This window comes from Phasianus colchicus, chromosome 13 (genome assembly GCF_987193195.1).
Source record: "Phasianus colchicus chromosome 13, bPhaCol1.hap1.1, whole genome shotgun sequence".
In the NCBI taxonomy this organism is placed as follows: Eukaryota; Metazoa; Chordata; class Aves; order Galliformes; family Phasianidae; genus Phasianus; species Phasianus colchicus.
In genome coordinates this window covers 18,662,082-18,679,459 of record NC_143448.1, presented here as the reverse complement: position 1 = coordinate 18,679,459, position 17,378 = coordinate 18,662,082, and the positions used below count along the sequence as shown (strand labels likewise).

General features: G+C 52.8%; 1 protein-coding gene across 6 annotated transcripts in view; it reads right to left on the bottom strand.

Moving 5' to 3' along the window:
• Window positions 1–17,378, bottom strand: part of ZNF469 (zinc finger protein 469) — a 185,672-nt gene that overhangs the window by 34,280 nt on the left and 134,014 nt on the right. For 5 of the 6 annotated variants that reach the window (XM_090149465.1, XM_090149463.1, XM_090149464.1 and 2 more), the window contains one exon: window positions 2,281–2,386. The gene's annotated coding sequence lies outside the window, so the exon portion shown is untranslated. Of the gene's footprint in view, window positions 1–2,280; window positions 2,387–15,736; window positions 16,739–17,378 lie in introns of those variants that run through there. The other variant, XM_090149466.1, reaches the window with a different exon arrangement.

Genomic DNA, 17,378 nt, shown 5'->3' with positions numbered 1-17,378 from the left:
GCTGCGCTGTGCCGACGCGATGGGGACGGAGTCCCAGGGAGGGTACAGCAGGAATCCCACGGCCGTGCTCCTCCTTCCCAAGGGTGGAGCAGATCAGGATGTGGTTTTGAACATCCAGGAACATTTTTCCCAGGCAGGTGAAGGCATTCTGCCAACCTGTGACACAGGTGACTACATTGTCCCGGAACGCACTTCCCCTGCAGCAGTGTGATTACAGGGTGTCCCGCAGAGCTCTCCATCCAAAGGTGCTGCTGGGAGGTGCTGTGCAACCAATTCTTGCATTTTCCCAAAAATATGACCGTGTCCTCACAGTGCCAAGAGCAACTCCTGCTGTCAGTGCGTGCCCGATGGTTCCAGATAGCCATAGGGCAGAGGATGCTCCGCCCTGCAGCACTGATGCCCCGCTGGGGCTTTACGCACCCTCAGCCATTCCTCCTGGGCACAAAGCCCCCACTGCCCCCCTGCAGGAGCTGAGTACATTCCCCATGGCCCTGTGAATCTCTCCCTGAGGATGACAACCAACTCTCAGCCCATCGCTGTTTGCTCACAGGGTCGCAGCACCTCCTTCCCAGGGGGTCCCCGTGGGGTGGGAATCCCCTCCCCAAAGCTCATGGGTGCCAAACACCTCTGCTCCAGGCGCACGTTTCCAAAGCCACTCGCTCAGCCCCGAAGGAGTTAACGGAGCAGAGAGCAACTCGGATTCCTCCACCTAACCCTCCCAAGTCCCCGTATAACCAGACTTGGCACTTTGAGAAAGCTCCACAAATCCAGAGGCTAAAACGCGCTGCCTTCCCTTCGTCAAGAGAAGGCAAGTCCCAGCTAATTGAGGAAACAGAGCCTTCCCCAGCCCCCTTCCAGCCTGCTTATTTATTTAGGGTCTTTTTTCTCTTTCTCTCTCTCTCTCTCTTTTCTGTTCTTTCCCCAGCAAACATTAGGAAAAGAAAGTGCAAATTAATTTGGTGGGGCACGGCTGCATTTTATGATGCTCCCCAGCTGGCGAGCAAGGTTAACCCCATCACTGCATCCCAGGCACAGCATCCCCAATGCCCACAGCCACTGCCTGGGGGGGGGTCCCTCTGTGCCCATCCCTTCCTCATGCAGGGAGGAGGCAACAGGATTAGCAAAGTAAAGCAAAATCCCAGCAGATGATCTGTATTTTTGAACCTCCTTTTTTTCCCTCCCCCCCCCCCCCCATCTTGCTGCTGCTGTAGGTTTCCCGGAGCTTACAGTAGTTGTGTGCGTGCACAGTTTTTTGGTTTTTTTTTTTTTTTCTTTCTTTCTTTTTTAAACTCCCTCTGACTACTGCTCACAATTCAAAGGAAATCTGGGAAACCGAATTCTCAGCTCTCCAAAGCAACGAATGGAAAGTCACTTAAAGGGATGCCTGCCTTAAAGCGGCCGCGGAGATTTTCCTTTCGCTTTGAAGAATTAAAGGGGTGAACCCCCTCCCCCCTTCTTGTCCTCAGCACCCCAATCTCCGTTGTCCCCTGGGAACAGCTGAGGTGTCCCCAGCCTGGAGGCGTTGGTTGGGCACGGAGTGTCTTCCACAGCCAGCCACCCCTGGGGGCACACAAGGAGGTCACCATGGGGACCTGTCCCCCATCCCAAATCCCACCTCTGTGGGGATTCTGCTCTGTGATTCCCCCCGGGGGAAGGTGGCCCCAGCACCTTGAGAAGGGTTAAAAAGGGAAAATAATGAAAAGAAAAAAAAAAAAAAAAAGGAGGAGAAGGAGGAAAGGAAGGACTGACATCAAAAGCAACTTCTCTGCTCGGCAGATGAGCAGATCCATCCTCACTTCATATTTTTTGCAGATGAACTCGGGGCGGAGGGGGCGGGTTAACCCTTTATCTCCCGGCGCAGTAGTGACAGGGACACACTGAGTTCAGTGTCCCAGCAGGGCATCCCCTCCCTGACCACAAACTGGGGCTGATTTTTAGTTTGGGGGAGGAGGTAGAGGCTGGGCAGAGACCAGCAAAGCTTTTTCTTTTGAAAGGTTGGGGATGGCACATCCAGCCCGGATACTTTGCAGCCCAGCAGCATCGCGTTTTAAAGCTGACAATCCTCCCTGAGTCATTGAATGAGCAAAAAGGGGGAGAAAAGTTGTGTTAAAGAGACACTGCAGAGAGAAGCCAACCCCAGGAAAACGTCGGAGCCGGGTATTAAAACCCCAACAGTGACATGTGGCAAACAGCAACGCTCTGCTTCCCACCCCGTCCTTCCACCCAACAAAAATAATATTGACACGGCAAGCCCTAAATGACAAAAGGGTGTTTACTCACCTCATTATAGGGCGGCCGGAGGGGAGGGCTGCATTCTCCTCGGCTGGAAATTAAAAAGTCGGGGGATGAAGAGCTGCCGTCTCACCCCGTGCAGCTCCTCCGTAATCTGGGTATAAAAAGAGAAGTCTTCATTACTGACCGCAGGCACGGAGCTGCTCACGCCCCCTCCGTGTGCACAGCCAGTAGCACACAGAAGTTGGGAGATGGAGAAAGAGGAGAGCAGATTGATCTGCAGCTCCGGTGGGGAGAGGGGGAGAATAGAGGATGGGGGGGGAAATGAGGGTGGGGGGGAGGAAAAAAAAAAGGGGGGGAAAGGGGAAAAAAGCGGGAAAGGAATAAAGGAAATAATGGGGAGAAAAGGGAAAGAAGTGGGAAAAGGGGGGAAAAAAAGGAAAAAAAGGAAAAAAATGGGGAAAAATGGGGAAAAGGGAAAAAAGGAAAAAGTGGGGGGGGAAGGGGAAAGAAAGGGGGAAAAGGAAAAAAGGGGGGGAGGATTAAAGGAAAAAAGGGAGAAAGGGGGGAAAAGGAAAAAAAAGGGGGAAAGGGAAGAAAAGGAAAAAAGGGGAAAAGGAAAAAAGGGAAAAAAGAGAGGAAAAGGGAAAAAAAGGGGAAAAAGTAGGAAAGGAAGTGAAAAAAAGAGGAGAAAAGGGGATAAAAGAAAAAAGGGGAAAAAAGAAAAAAGGGGAAAAAGGGGAAAAAACAGGGAGAAAAAGGGAGGAAAAAGGAAAAAAGAAAAAAAAACTAGGAAAAGGGGGGAAGGAAAAAAAGAGAAATAAAAGGGAAAAAAAGCAAAAAAAAAAGAAAAGTAAAAAAAGAAAGAACAAAGTAAAAAGGGGAAAATGGGGGAAAGGGAAAACAAGGAGGAAAAGGGGAAAGAAGGAAAAAAAAAGAGAAAAAAGGAAAACAGAAAGAAAAGAGGGGAAAAGGGGGAAAAATGAAAGAAAAATGGAAAAAAGAGAAAAAAGGAAAAAAGGGAAAATGAGGGAAAGGAGAAAAAAGAAAAAAAAAAGGAGAAGGAAAACAGAAAGAAAAAGGGAAAAGGAGGGGAATGGGAAAAAGGGGGAGTAAAAGGGATAAAGAATGAAAAAGGGAACTAAAGGGGAAAAGGGGGTAAAGAGGAAAAAGAAAAAAAAGGAGGAAAAGAAGAAAAAAAGTGAAAGGGAAAAAAATGTGAAAGGAAGAGGAAAAAGGTTTTAAATGAGAAAGGGAAAAAAGAAAAAGGGAAAAGAAGAAAAAAGGGAGAAAAAAAGGAAGAAAAGAGGAAAAACCGTGGAAAGAAAAGACAAAAAGGGGAGCAAACAGAAAATAAAGTGCTTTTGCTCTGAATATGGCACGGGAAGAAAAGTGGCTGTGGAGTTTCTGAGGGGTGACAGAGGTGGGGATGTGTCCTAAGGATAAGAAAATGCGCCCAGGGAGCCTCAGCCAAAGCCTTCATGAAAAGGGCTGCTATCAACCCGTGGGTTGTATTTTCAGGTCTTTGCTGGCACAGCAGCTCTGGGGCAGCTGCTGCCAGATGGGGAGAGCTGCCAGTGTGAGGTTACAGCCCTGCAGGTACCTCCCAGTTACAGCCCAGTGCACCCACAGCCACCCCAAGGCCAACACAGCAGGGTCAGGGCTGATGGCAGCAGGGTCAGGCCCGGCCCTATGGCTTGCAAGGGAAATTCGACTCAAAATAATACCAAAAAAAGCACTTTCCCAATCTGTATGGATCAAAGGCTGAGGGGATTTGCTCTGCTCTGCCACGGAGATGCCAAGCAGGGCGACCCAGCAACTCCCATTGGCGCCGTCCCATTGGCGCCCATCCTTTCTGCAGCATGAAGAAGTGGCTGCTGTCCCACTCTGGAAAGCAGGTAGGATTGCAATAACCCCACCTAGCCCACATCCGTGCAGCCCTGTGAGAGCACACAGCCCTTTTTGCAGCACCAAATGCACCGCACGGGTTTGCAGGGAGCAGTGGTGGAGCTCCGACAGCGCTGGGTGTTGTTTGCAATTAAAGCTCACGTGGGTTGGAGTTGCTCCTATTTAACATCGTTCTCTTCCTCCTTTTTGGTTTTTTTTTTTTTTTTTGGCTTTTGCTTTCCAAAGGTGGCTTTTTGGGAAAACACCCCCAGCATCAGTTCTGTTGCAGGTAGTGCCCATACATCCATGGGATGCCCTGTTCCAAGAATGAAGATGCTGCTGCTGCGCCAGCCCTTTGAGGTCTATTTGGGGAATGCCACCACAAAGCATTCCACAAACGTGGTCCCAAGAAGAAAATCCTGTGCAGAAAGAGGGAGGAAAGAAGGAAGAATTTGGGGAAATGAGGTTATTCCTGAGGAACTTCCCCGAGCTCTATGGACTGAACGCATTCTTGCAGCGTGTCTCCACGCAAGGATTTTTTTAGGAGCCTCGTTTGCAGGCAAAACAATGCCTTTCAAAATACATGCTGTATTCATAGATTTGTTTTGAATCCACTAACATGAAACCACTTATATATTTGTCGCATGGCAAACATCTCATTATGCAGCATAGAAGGAATAGTTTGCTTCGTGTCCCCCCGTCTCCAAGCTCCATGCTCTTGGCCTTGGCCAAGATGTTTCTCGTGTAACATAAATCAAAGCCAGGTGCATCTTGCTATGTGGAATACTTTGCTAATAAACATTGCTTAAAACAGACACATGCCTGTGCCCAAACACAGCCCAGCCCATCCTTTGGAGGAGCTGGAATTTGCTTCTTGTCCAAGAACAGAGGTTTTCCCCCAGCAGTGCTAACGACCCCATTTTGTCTGATACAAAAGACAGGGGGAGGTTTGGTTTGCATGAGGAATGGGGTGAGAACAGAGCTCAGGTCTGACCACAGAACCTGTCATGGGTGTCTGATCCCAATCTGAACCCACAGCCCAGATGTGCACAGCACTGCTGCCTGGGATGGCCCCAGGAAAGGTGCTGAGGATCCGAGCTCATTCTGGCAGCAATGCAGCAGCATAGCTTATCTTTGCCATTAGCTCTGTCTTGATTTCAGGCTTCTTGAAACCACAAGCCAAGCAGCAGGGAAAGGAGAGCAGTCCCTGCACCAAAGAAATCAGGAGTGGCAGCTCCAGATCCCTCCTGGTGACGCTGTACTGCTCTGAATGATGGCCATGCAGCCAGGTAGCAGCAAAGCATGCAGTCTGCTCCATGGGCAGAGCAGCTTGAAGAGCCAAGAATGCTATTTATTTAGTCTGCCCTATAGAGTTTGGAAGGAAGTATGGGGAGCACCTGTGGAATCCTGGGCACCATATGGTGTCATCACTACTGACAAAGGGACAGTGCTTCTCCACCCCCCTCCCTGCCCCCTTCCCACCTGGATGCTCATCATCAGCATACCCACACACAGCCTCATACCTCCAAGGAGAGAGGACCACCTGGGACAGGGGATGGGCACTTCAAAGGCAGCAAGGCAATGGATGGGCAGCGTGAAGTCAAAGCTTTGCTCTGCATTGCTGGCGAAATCCCATCCCTATTTCAGTCGGAAATCTCGTTGTGTGCCAATTTGCTTCACCAACTCCTCCATAAATCCATCAGCGGGGGCAGTGGGGCAGTGGCTGCTCCACGTCTCAGTGCTTCCTCCCAAAAGCCCTCTGTGACCCCTCTGGGCCAAAGCACTGATTTCTCAGAATGTCATTTTCTCATTCTAGTCTGAGGCTCTGCAGAACAGAGTGACTCAGGGGGAAGCTGAGCACATCAGGGTGTCCATATGCCCTCAAAGGCCCCAGCATAGGGACCCCACATTGGGCACCACCCTGGAAGCGATGCCCCAAATCCATCGCAGCCCAGGGTTCAAATGGGGACCTGCAGGTTGTGAGAGGGGAAACTGAGGTACGAGGCACACGGAGCAGCACTGTGAGTCGCTTTCATAGCCCAATCTTAGGGGAAAAAATTAAAAATGAAGGATGATTTTGGCATTCTTGCCCTCGTGGCAAGCGCGGGGCGGCTGTTTGCACAGCCCCGATGCCAGTAGGGTTGTAGCATCCCTTCCCAGCCCTTTGCAGACATTCAAGCTGGGAATCCTGCTAATGAAAGGAAAACAGAGAGGAGCTGCGGAGCGGAGGCCCAGGGTGTGGTAACTCTAGAAGGCAGTGAGGAGGCATGAATGAAACCTTTCACTGTGGTCCAGAGGAGCCCGTGGCACACGGGATTGAGGAATGCGAGGCAGGGCGAGCGCGCGGTGCGGGGCGGGAGCCACGTTCGTTAATTAATTAGCAGGACGGGATGGAGCTGCAGCACGGAGCGGGCAGCAGGATGTGTCCCAGCAGCTGGGGAAGGGGAGAAGGAGGCTCGCTTCCCAAAGGCTGAAAAGCTGTCCTTATTTTTTCCTGTAATTATGTCTCCAAGGGATCGCTAACATTTACATTTTTGTGCGAGCTGTATAGTTTATTCACGGCCCCGCGCAGCAAAGGGCTCCGTTCATAAATGGCCTTATTGATGCTCACCCTCCTATACATTGTGCTCAGTCCGTGCTGTGAATGGGTGCAGTGTGTGGGGGAATGCCTCTCCTGGTGTTGCTGGGGGAAAATCCCCGAAAAGCAGAAGGGAAGGGGGGCACAGAGATTCCTTCACACCTTCTGACGGATTATTTCACCCCCTTTTCCCACTTCAGAAATAAATCCGTCAGGAAGAAGAGGAGGAAACGATCCCTTAATGTTGCAGACGGCCCCCAGCCCTGCTCCCCTCTGCTCCGTCGCCTTCTCCTGCATCTCACCAGCAGACACTGGGGCAGCGTTCACCCTCCCACACCCTCAGCTGGAGCAGTATTCTTTATCTGGAACTTCTCAGGAAGCCTCTCCTGAGCCTGAGGTTGGGAATGGCCAACAGTCGCCCTCGGATGGCCGACAATTGCCCTCAGATGGCTGCCAATTGCCCTTGGAGGTCATGCAGCACATGTGAGATGAGTTTGGGCAGCCTCAGGCACACATCCATCTCTGCACACCACCTCGTGCACTGTGCTGTCCCCATCTCATCCCTACCATCCCATTTCTTAGAGTCAAGATCTATCTCCGAACTCTTATTCCTCCATGCAGGCAGCAATCCAAGTGCAAAGCCCCACGCCAGAGCAAGGAGCCCCCACTGCCCCACGTCCCTCTGTGGGGATAAGAGCATCGCCTGCAGCCAGCAGCATCCCATCCCTGCTGCCTCGCACGCTCTGAACACAAATAGTGCCCCTCTGTGCCTCCGCCACGGACACATAGATGGCATTATACTGAGCTGGCCCCAGCTCTCGGGCATAATATTTTTTTAGCAGAGGACTAAATATTTTTAACATATGCAAACATGCATGGCTGAGGCACCTCCAGAGTCAGGATGCTGAGGGCAGAACAATGTCACCTTTCTGTTGCGGCGCTGCCAGTCCCCGAGATGACGGCCATGCAGCCACAGAGGGATGGGGGCAAAGAGAAACGTGGGAGATTTGGGGGGCTGAATTTTGCAGAAAAAAGATCCGGATTCCTTTGAAGTGAAGGAGTGGGGATGCACAGAGCAGAGGTCTGTATGCTGGGCACGGGTGCCCGTGCAAACATACCTGCTTGCGCTCCAGCCTTGGCCGGGAGGAAGCGTTCCTGGCTTTGAGCAAACAGAAAGGTGCCGGGTCAACTAAGTGGAGCAGAAAGTTCTGCCGTAGGTAAATAGGTCACTGTCGGCTCTCAATGGAGAAGCATGTCTGGGGACATTCCAGCCATCCCAGACACGTACTGCTGCCCTTCCATCCACCTCTGCGATTGGGAAACTGAGGCACGAGCGCTGTGTGTGTTTGGCTGCGAGGATGCTGCACTGGTACCCAAGCAGAGTGAGAAGCCCGATGCAAGCCTTTAATCTGTGCATTGAGCTGCATCAAGTACTGCATGCAACCCTGTTTTGTTACTGAGATGCCCAGCTCTGCACATCCTCTTCCTTGCTAAGAGGCCCGTTTGCACTGCCCCATAGTGCTGCATTAACAAAAGTGGGAGCAGAATGCTGCCCGCTAAAATGCCCCCTTCATCTGAGATGGGGCAGATGTGAACCTGAAGCACAGAGGTCCCCTCTGTTTCTGATCACAAACCCACCCCAGCACACAGAAGCACGTCACAGAGAAGCTATATGGGGCTGTCCCATCCAAAAGCAAGAGCCAGATTAAATAGGAACGCATGCACAGATTCCTCTTGCTCTTTCCAAGCCCCCAGACATACTTTCAGCCCTAGACAGTGACGATCCCTCCACCTCTCAAGGCTGATGGAGACAAAGAAGGGACCCCAAGTTTGGACCAACTGATGCTTGTGAGACAGCACAGCCCCCACCAAGGGGACTGTTTTGGCTGCTGGTGACAGCAGCTTCCTGCAGCTGGGAGCTCAGCAGCCGACGTGAGGATTTTGCTACTTGGCTGTGCTGGCACGGCTGCGACGTGCGGACTGGGCTCACGACTTGTAGGAACGTCTGCTTTCAAGCTTCCTTTTCAATTCTAATAAAAACAACCCAACTCGCCTTGCTTCTCCTCCTGCTGAGCCACAAAACTGCATCCATGTGCCCAGCGGGAGAAAGCGAGCAAAACCTGGCGATGCGCAAGAGCAAAATGTCACCAGGCTCCAGCAATGGGCAGAGGGGATGGCTGCTGGTTGGCACCAGGCTGGCACGGCTCCTGTCTCACCTGCTGCCAGCTTCACCACTCGGGCTTTGTTTGGTTTGGAAAGGTGTGCCATGCCTGCGAGAAGCGCGATGTTCCCTCACGGCTGCGATGCGGGAGGCGGTGCTGGCAGTGCCTGCACGCTCCCATCCACGGTGCCTGGCTGCCTCCCTTCCCTGCTCAAACACGCACTCAATCCAGAGCTCGGCACCTTGTGGAGGTGAAAGTCAAAGGCTCGATTTTCCAGCTGTTGAGGTGCTGAAAGATCGGGATTACACCAAAAGAAAAAAAAAGAGGCGTCGCAGCGCTGGCTGCACCTTGCTAAAGCTTTGCTGCAACTACGGAGGAGAAGAGAGCATCCTGCCCTGTGCCATAGCATCAGCCCTTGTTGTGTGCACTGTGCAGGGCTGCAGCATCCCTAGGCAGAGGGAGGATGTGCCCTTGGGTGGAAGGGACATGGGGGTGTCACACAGGTGGCTGCTGGCCTTGGCAGGAGGAGGATTCATGCTTCTGTGGCTTTAGCATCACTTTGTGGCCATGGGGTTCCTGGCTCGGACCTCTGCTTTGAGGTGTCCCCAGGAAATAAGAGATAAAAGGGATCCATGTGATCATGGCTATTGCCATGAGGCAAGAGGTGAGGTTACCACATTACTTCTCCCCACTTCTTGCTCTTTCACGGGCCGGATTCGCTGCTGAAATGGGACGGAGAGCTTTCCATTCATTTACACCCAACAAATTCCTGTTGGATTTTGCAGTCCGAAATGGAACCTGTGGATATCACCTGCAAAGGCAAGGAAAGCTGCTGAGCCCGCTCCTGCCTCCCAGCTGGAGCTTAATCAGCCTTCATTTATTTGCATTATGAATTCAGCAGAAATAATGGAGGAGAGAGCACCACCTCCTCTCAGACATAAACTCAGCTCATAGAATCACAGTGACATGCCCCAGTCCTGCAGCACTGGAATCCCATGGGTTTGCTGCTGGTGGTGATGCAGTGGGCATGCAGAGTGCATTGGGCAGAGTCCCATCCCATTGCATCCTGCTACATCAGGAGGTGCAGGCTTTCCCCCTGCACCCACTGCCCCACAGATCCACGTGGGTCCCTTCCAACTCAAGATATTCCGTGAGATTCTTTCATGCATTATTGTGAATGCAGCAGTTCTGCCTAGGTTTTGCTCCAAGGAAAAGAAGCTTTTCATGGAGCTGTGAGCAATGTGTGCATTCCTAAGAGAAGCCCTGGGGGAGGCTGCAGGCTGGGCGCTCCCCGCCAGGTACGCGGGAGATGAAAGGACACCTCACAATCGCTGCTCGATGCCGGATGAATGTTTTTCCTCCAAATTATGGGAGAGGAAATTCAATATTTTTTTAGGACTTGCCTTTGCATAATAAGGAATGGCGCGGGGAGAACAATTCGGTATTCACGCGCAGTGCAAACAGGCGCCTTCTGAAAGCCTCTCACCTCCGAGCCCAGCCCTGCAGTGGCTCAGCAGCAACCTGTCCTTCTCCCCATGGGACTCGGATCCACTGCCAGAACCCTCATGAGGATTCAGAACCAAGGAGAACACACCCAAGTGCCGCCACTTGAATGAAGACCAATGCTGCTGCAGCCACACCAAGCCGCCCAGGCAGCTGGAGGTGGGGAGAGCAGCCCTGTGTCCACATCTCATCACACCAAATCCAATTTTGGGGCATCTCTCCCCAGAATACGTCTCATCTCTGAGGTGTCCGTGCCCTTGCATGAGCCCAACCTCCATCCCTAACACAGCAACTGGGGGAAAGCATGCAGTGCGGTCACCCATCAGGACTTTGAGGGGCAAAATGCACTCAGCAAATGCAGGAAGGGACCCGAATCCATGCCTCTTCCTTCTCCAAACCTTGGCTCTGCTCGTCTCCATCCTCTGCTGCTTATTCCCCCCTGCTCCCTGCAGCTCTTGTTGAGCAGCTGCCCTTTGCTAGTAAACAGCACTCTGCCCCGGGGCCAGCTTTCCCAGCACTAAAAGCCCACTTATTTCTGTTTGTCCTGACAAAACAGTAGCAGATTTGTGCTATAAATCCCCATTAATGGAACAATCTATGTTGGCTTGTTCCCATTAGCACTTTCCAAGAGGGAAAACCCTTGTGTGCGTGCACAGGCGTGTGAGTGTGTGCACACTTCTCCCCCTTGCGAACAACAGCCAGGGCTCTAAACTCAAGATCTCCCCTGGTAGATGCCAAAATTCATAAGCAGAATCTAAATATTTCAAATCCCAACAAATTCAAACAGAGAAATGTCTTATTGCATCACTTTCTAGAAGGCTTCTTTCAAACAAAAGCTGATGCTTAATCCATGCACACGATTTTTGTGGAAACGGGGGAAGCATTTGTCCAAAGTCTTGTGAAGACATGAATTAGCTTTCAGCATGAAGGCAAAGGAGGATTAACCCAGCATGTGTGTGGGGCCTCATCCATTGCCAGATTTTCTAAATGTCCACTGGAAAGCAATGCCCAGCCTGGCTGGTCCCTGATTTAGGAGGTGTGTGAAACTCTCAGAGGGGTTTTGATTGAGGGAGAGGATCTCTGCATTTTCCACCAGCAGAGCTCCCGGCATCCTGGTGGGATGCAGCAGCCACATCCATTGTGTGGGTACCACAGCTCTGATGGGCTCATTGCTTCTGCCTCACCCATGCCACGCTCCAGCTTCAGCCTCTTGATGGGGATGGGGGAAAAAAAGCACGTTGGTGGTGAAGAGCTCCAGCAAACAGGGCAGGGAGCAAGCAGGAAGTCTAAAGGCACGGACAGGAGAGGTGCACTTGCACCGCAGCATCTGCTTTGGCAAAAGAAGAGCGCTGCTTCCTTCCTCCATCCTCTCCTCTCCTCCTCCCTCCTTCAGCTGCGCAGCCGGATGGATCTCATCCCGATGGGGCTCACCCTGCTGGGATTTATCCCGACTGATGGAACGCATCCTGACGGATCTCATCCCGACAGGATGATCTTGATAGGGCTCACCCTGCTGGGACTATCCTGACGGGGTTCATCCTGCCGGCGTTTCTCCCGCTGTATGTTCTCAAATGGCAAACAGGTGGCGATGTTGTACTCCAGGATTTCAGCTTCCAACCCCAAAAGCCGGACTGCATCCAGAGAGCCGCCCTCCGAGGCGGCCGGGCCGCATTCCCCCCGGTGTGCAGTGGGACTGAGCTGGGAGAGAGGCAGAGGAGAGGCGTGCACTGGGCAAGGGCTTTGCAGACAGCCTGTGTGCACCAAAAGCACCAATGTGGTGGAGAAGATTGTGGGGCTAACGAGTTTTCTCGCTCCCAAAGCCACTTGTAGGTGCAGTCTGCCCTGCGTGGCCATGCAGCATTGATGATGATGTTATGGGAGGAATCAGCACGATGACATCTTGCTGCATCCATTCCTGGAGGGAAGTCTGTGCAGGATGCTGTCCCCAAGGGATGCAGTGTGAGGATCAGGGACATGGGATGGGACCAGGGTCATGGGGTAGAGGTGGCAGTGCTGGGGCAGATGCTGCTGCAGAAGCCCGTGGTCACAGCCTGTCCCATACAGTGTGTGTGATGCCACCCAGCACCTCCACCAAAGTGTGCCCAGGCTCTGACTTGCCATGGAACCACATCTTTTTTTTGCAGAGAAACAAGTCTGGAGTCTGTCTCTGAAGCACATCCCTGCCCCTGTGCTGGAGCAGCCTCCTGCCGTTCATCCTCTGGAAGAGGAGTTGGAAGATCATGGAGAAGCTCCTTGACCTCTCTGTGCCCACAGGCAGGAGATTCGCACAGTGTGAGATGTGTTGAGTTGCAGAGCAGTGCCACGTTCCTACAGACTGGTGGCATTTCTTCAGCGAAGCCCCTCTGGTCACAGCTCATGGGACACCATCCACACCAGGTGATGGAGAGCAGCAGCAGCAGGGCTCCCAGTGGTACCAGGCTGAAGGGCTCCATCCTACACCCCAGCACCATCTGTGTAGGAAAAGGTGAGCACTCCACGGTGCAGACAGACCAAAGTTCTGGGTGAATTTCATCTGGAGAGGCTGAGGCTGTGGTGGGAGGGTTGAGAAACGCAGGGCAGCATCCTCAGGCACGGCCCAGCAGGATGAGTAGTGATGGTAAAACGCAGGTTAAGAAAGCGACGCACTGCACTCATCCCAAAGACCCATCTTGCAGAGCAGACACGAGTCATCTAAGGTCACATCCAGACCTCTGCAGAGCTCCCACCCACCAACCCCAAACCCTATCCTCATACCATAGCAACCAGAACCACGACGAAGCCAAACATGCAGCCTACAGGATGTCAAACGAGCCTGATCCCACTCCGCCAATGCCTGTAGATGGAAAGCTGCAGCTGACCACCCTGAAATCCCCCTCTGCTACTCAAATCCTGAGTTTCTGCATAATAACCCATCTCTGAACACTGCTGGGCAAATGCCCTCCTCATCCCTAGCTCATTGATGAATGATTTCCCTCTTTCAGCTGGTGTGGGGTCAGGGTTTGGTGAGCTGTCTTGCAATGGGACGGCACGAGCGGTGCCAAAATGCGCTTAGGAACAGCACGCGGTGTTTGAACCACCCTACAACTGAGCCTTATTTTAAAAAAAGGCAAAACAAAACCCCTTCAGAACAGAAACATGTAAATCCCAGCTCCTTGCTGGTGTTATCTAGCAGCCAGAGAAATGCATGCTATCTGAAACCACCATAAATATTAGGGGATGTCTGATCTCCAAGGGCCAGCGGATTTGATGTGTGGATGCTGTCATCTAGGAACGAGCAGGGAGCAGCAGACGTGCACTACTGACTCACACTGCAGAGATGCTGGGAATCAGCTGCAGTTCCCCTGTTTTCATAATCTCACATATTTTATTTGCTTAAGGTTGTTGGTAACTGTTGCTTAGTAGTGGGCCACTGGCCCTTTAACACCTTTCTCCTCCAAGGATGGGCAGCCAAAGAGGACGGCGGGTGATTCCAGGGTGTTTCATTCCATGGGATCCACGGCAGCTCTGCTAAAGGACTTTTAGGTCCCTGGGTGCTTCGATCCCGAGCGCACTGCACCGAAACCACAGCAAAATCAGAGCAGCAGAACAACTCTGAGCACATCTGCTGGCCGTGGAGGGCTCCAGAGACCCCTAAGCCCATATCTTGGGTGGGCTGAGCTCCATCCCAGCCCTGGGGAGCACCCCCAGCCCCAAGCTCTGCTGGCATCCCATCACCTTGCAGCAAACTACCGCTCTCCTGCAGTGCCCATTGCAAATCATTGCTTTAAGCGCGTGTGCTTTGGGGTGTACTCAGCAAATGTCACCCTGAGAGTGGGGGGCAGACCAGCAGACTTGTATAGAAGTGCGTTCCTGCAGCCAGGAGACATCACCAAGGGGTCACCAGTTTGCCCACATCTGCCCACAGCCAGCGTCCTGCCATGGGACGCCTGCACACACCTCCTGCAGACAGGACAAGGGAGAGAAGAATGGAAGAAATCCTCTAAGATCCCTCATTTTTCTCTCGTTTTCCTCTCCTTTAATTACAGACAAGCTCACAACACCTCGCTCCCTGCGACGTGTCTGGGTGCAGCAGCGATGCACGAGGATTCTCCACGCTGTGGGGATGGAGCTGCACATCCTATGTGCTCCCCTAGGAAAAATCCCACCTGGATGCCAGTCCCTTGGCACTGTGCAGAGCAGGGCAGGGGCACACACAAGGGAGATCGTGGGAGATCATGGGATGTGCAAACGGAGAGCTGTCGCTTTTTGGATGACCCTCCTTATGGTTTTAGAGCGGTAGAGAAGGAAGCGCGCAGCTTCTGATGTAAAATTAAAAAGGAATCGCGTCGCCAATCCCGCTGGGAGTCCCCAGGCCCAAAAGATCCCGTGTTGACATTACAGCATTGAGATAATGCTAACCTCCATATGGATAAAATCGAGGGGTTTTATTTATGGAAGCGTTACTTGAAACGAGCGCATTGCGGGAATCCACATCAGCCCAGAAGCCGGGTGTCCTCAGCAGCCAAGCACATTCTCAGCGTCGCAAGCTTGGACGTCGCTGCGATAGGAAAATTAAAACTATTTTGGGGCAGAAAGCACCAAATTTGGGGACCGACCTGGAGAGTGGCTGAGGATCCGTGTGTGCGCGGGGCTGAGCCATCGGCGCTGCAAAGTGACACGGTCCTCATCAGTGCTCCCTGCGCGCATCGCAGGAGCTCCTCATCTTGAATGGGTTAATCCCATCTGGTCGAGAATAAAACCTCTTCTGCATGTTTTTCTTTCGTTTACCACCAGCAAAAACGCCTGTTTTCACCGTGTGCCTTTTTGTAAATTAAACAGCGTCGTCGCGTCATCGGCTCCAGCGTGGATTTGTCTGGGGAAGAGTTCCTGCCTTCAGCCCTGAGGCAGCTGCCTGACTCAAACTCCATCCTAAGTTTCTAAAGGATTCCACGAAAGCCGTTTGTACAGTAGAGGTAGGACCTGAGCCCACGCGCCCATAGCGCGAAATGAAAAGGATGAGAACAGTTCTGCACGGTGCCCCAAACCTGACAAATATTCTTAAACACTTTTAAAATCGCCCATAGGTTTTCAAAGAGGGGGTGGGGATCCCCCAAATGACAGAGTGGTTTCCGTGTTCCGTTTGGTGTCCCCAGGGCAGGAGCTGCCCCAGGTGCATGCATAGGGCCAGGGCATTCCTAGTGCTGAGGACACCTCGGGCGTCCGGCACCGGGGGAAGCTCTGTGGGTGCAGTCAGAGTGAATGCAGAACGCGGCCCCTTCCAACCACCACTGCCACCGAAAAAACCCAAACAGTCCCCTCACCCCACCCCCAGCATTTCCCCAATCCAACCGCAACACGGCAAAACCAAATGGATTTTCCAACAGCATTCCCTCACCTTTCCCCGCGAGTCGGAAGCTGCCCTGCGCTGCCTTCCCAGTCTCTCTCTGCACTATCTCCAGTCCTCCCGCGGCTCCGGCGGAGCTGGAAATGCCATCAGGCTCCGGCGATATTCAGGGGAGCCCCTCGCCGTCAGCCCCCGTCCACCTGCCCGCGCGTTCCTGCAGCCCGGCGGTCCGGCGCGGCGTGGAGCAGGCATGAATCCGTCCCTGGTGTCTGCTGATGACTTCACTTCATTAGCATGCTCCTGATAGTTCTCTCTGACTGTCTTTTACTGACTTTAAGGCTCTGCTAATCAAAATACTCTAGCACTTAACTATTTCCTGACTCCGGGCTTTTGCAAGACGAAGCCCCGCGGGGTAACAAATCCCAAACGGGAACAGAGATTGGGATTCGTGTCCCAGCCTGGACCCGGGAGCGGTGTTTGGAGCTCTGCAGAGCAGTGTGCTCCGTCCGGCTGCACCCAGGGCACAGTGCTGCTGTGCCGCGCGGGACCTTTAGTGCAGGCGGATGCAGAGAGGAAGGAGCCTTTCCACCTTCGGGGTGAGATTTCCCCCCGTGGAGACGGAGTGGTTTTGTTTAAAGGCGGCTCAGAGAGAGGGAGCTGAGCGGGGTTTGGTGCGTGAAGCTGTCACCCTGCAGTCACCCACGCTATGTCACCCGCGGGCATTGCCACCACTGCCATTGCCTTTTTGCTGGCATGAGTAGGGACAGAGAACTTTCTGCAAAAGCAGTAGGGTTTCTGGCTGAAAGGAGGGGTGTGCAAGGTGCAGGCACAGAATGCAGACCCGCCAGCAGCACGCCTGACACATGGGACAGCAGCAAGGACAGCGCCCAGCGCACTGGGTGCCACTCCAAAGCTTTCCCCCTACACTTCTCACTGCTTTGGAGTCCATGTCAGGTTTTCCTTGGACAAAGAGAAACGGGAGTGAGTTTTGCAACAGTAGGATAGGGAAAAAAAAAAAAAAAGAGAGAACAAAACTACATAAGCCCATGTGCAGCTCTCCCTGGGTGCATGTGGTTGTGCACCCATGGTTGCAAACTGCCGTGTTTCCCTCTGTACAGTGTGCAGCAATGTTTGAGTGTGCCATGCCCGCTTTTTGCATGCAGAGTCCCTGCACATGCGGATGCTGCAGCCATGCATGCATGCAACATGTGTGTGGGTGAGGGGCTTGCACGTGTGTGCATGCACATGGGGTGGGAACGCGGGGTTTAACCATTTCGCTGTCAGCTCTGAGCACTCTGCCGCCTGGAGATGAGGCAAAATCTCTGCGCCTGCGCTCTCACCCAATTAACACCCTCTCGCCCTAACGAGAAAACCAGCCCTGAATAGCTTTTAATAAAGGCCTGCTGTGCGCCGGGTGTCAGAGCGCGGAGCTGCTGTCGCAGGAGCAGCTGTGGGGTCTGTCGGGTTGGAGGCCTGATTCATACCCAGCAAAATGAGGTCAGGAGCGGATGAGTCTCCGAATGTTCATTTCTTCGCACAGGAGGTGACCCACATTTTTTGTGGCTGATTCACAGCTCAGCTGCAGACACGGCTATCTTTAGCCCCGGGGAGGGACGCGGAGAGGCCGTGCACCGCTGCCAGCCCCCGGCCCCTCCACAAGAGCCTTCTGGGGGCAATTATTTCTATAATTTTA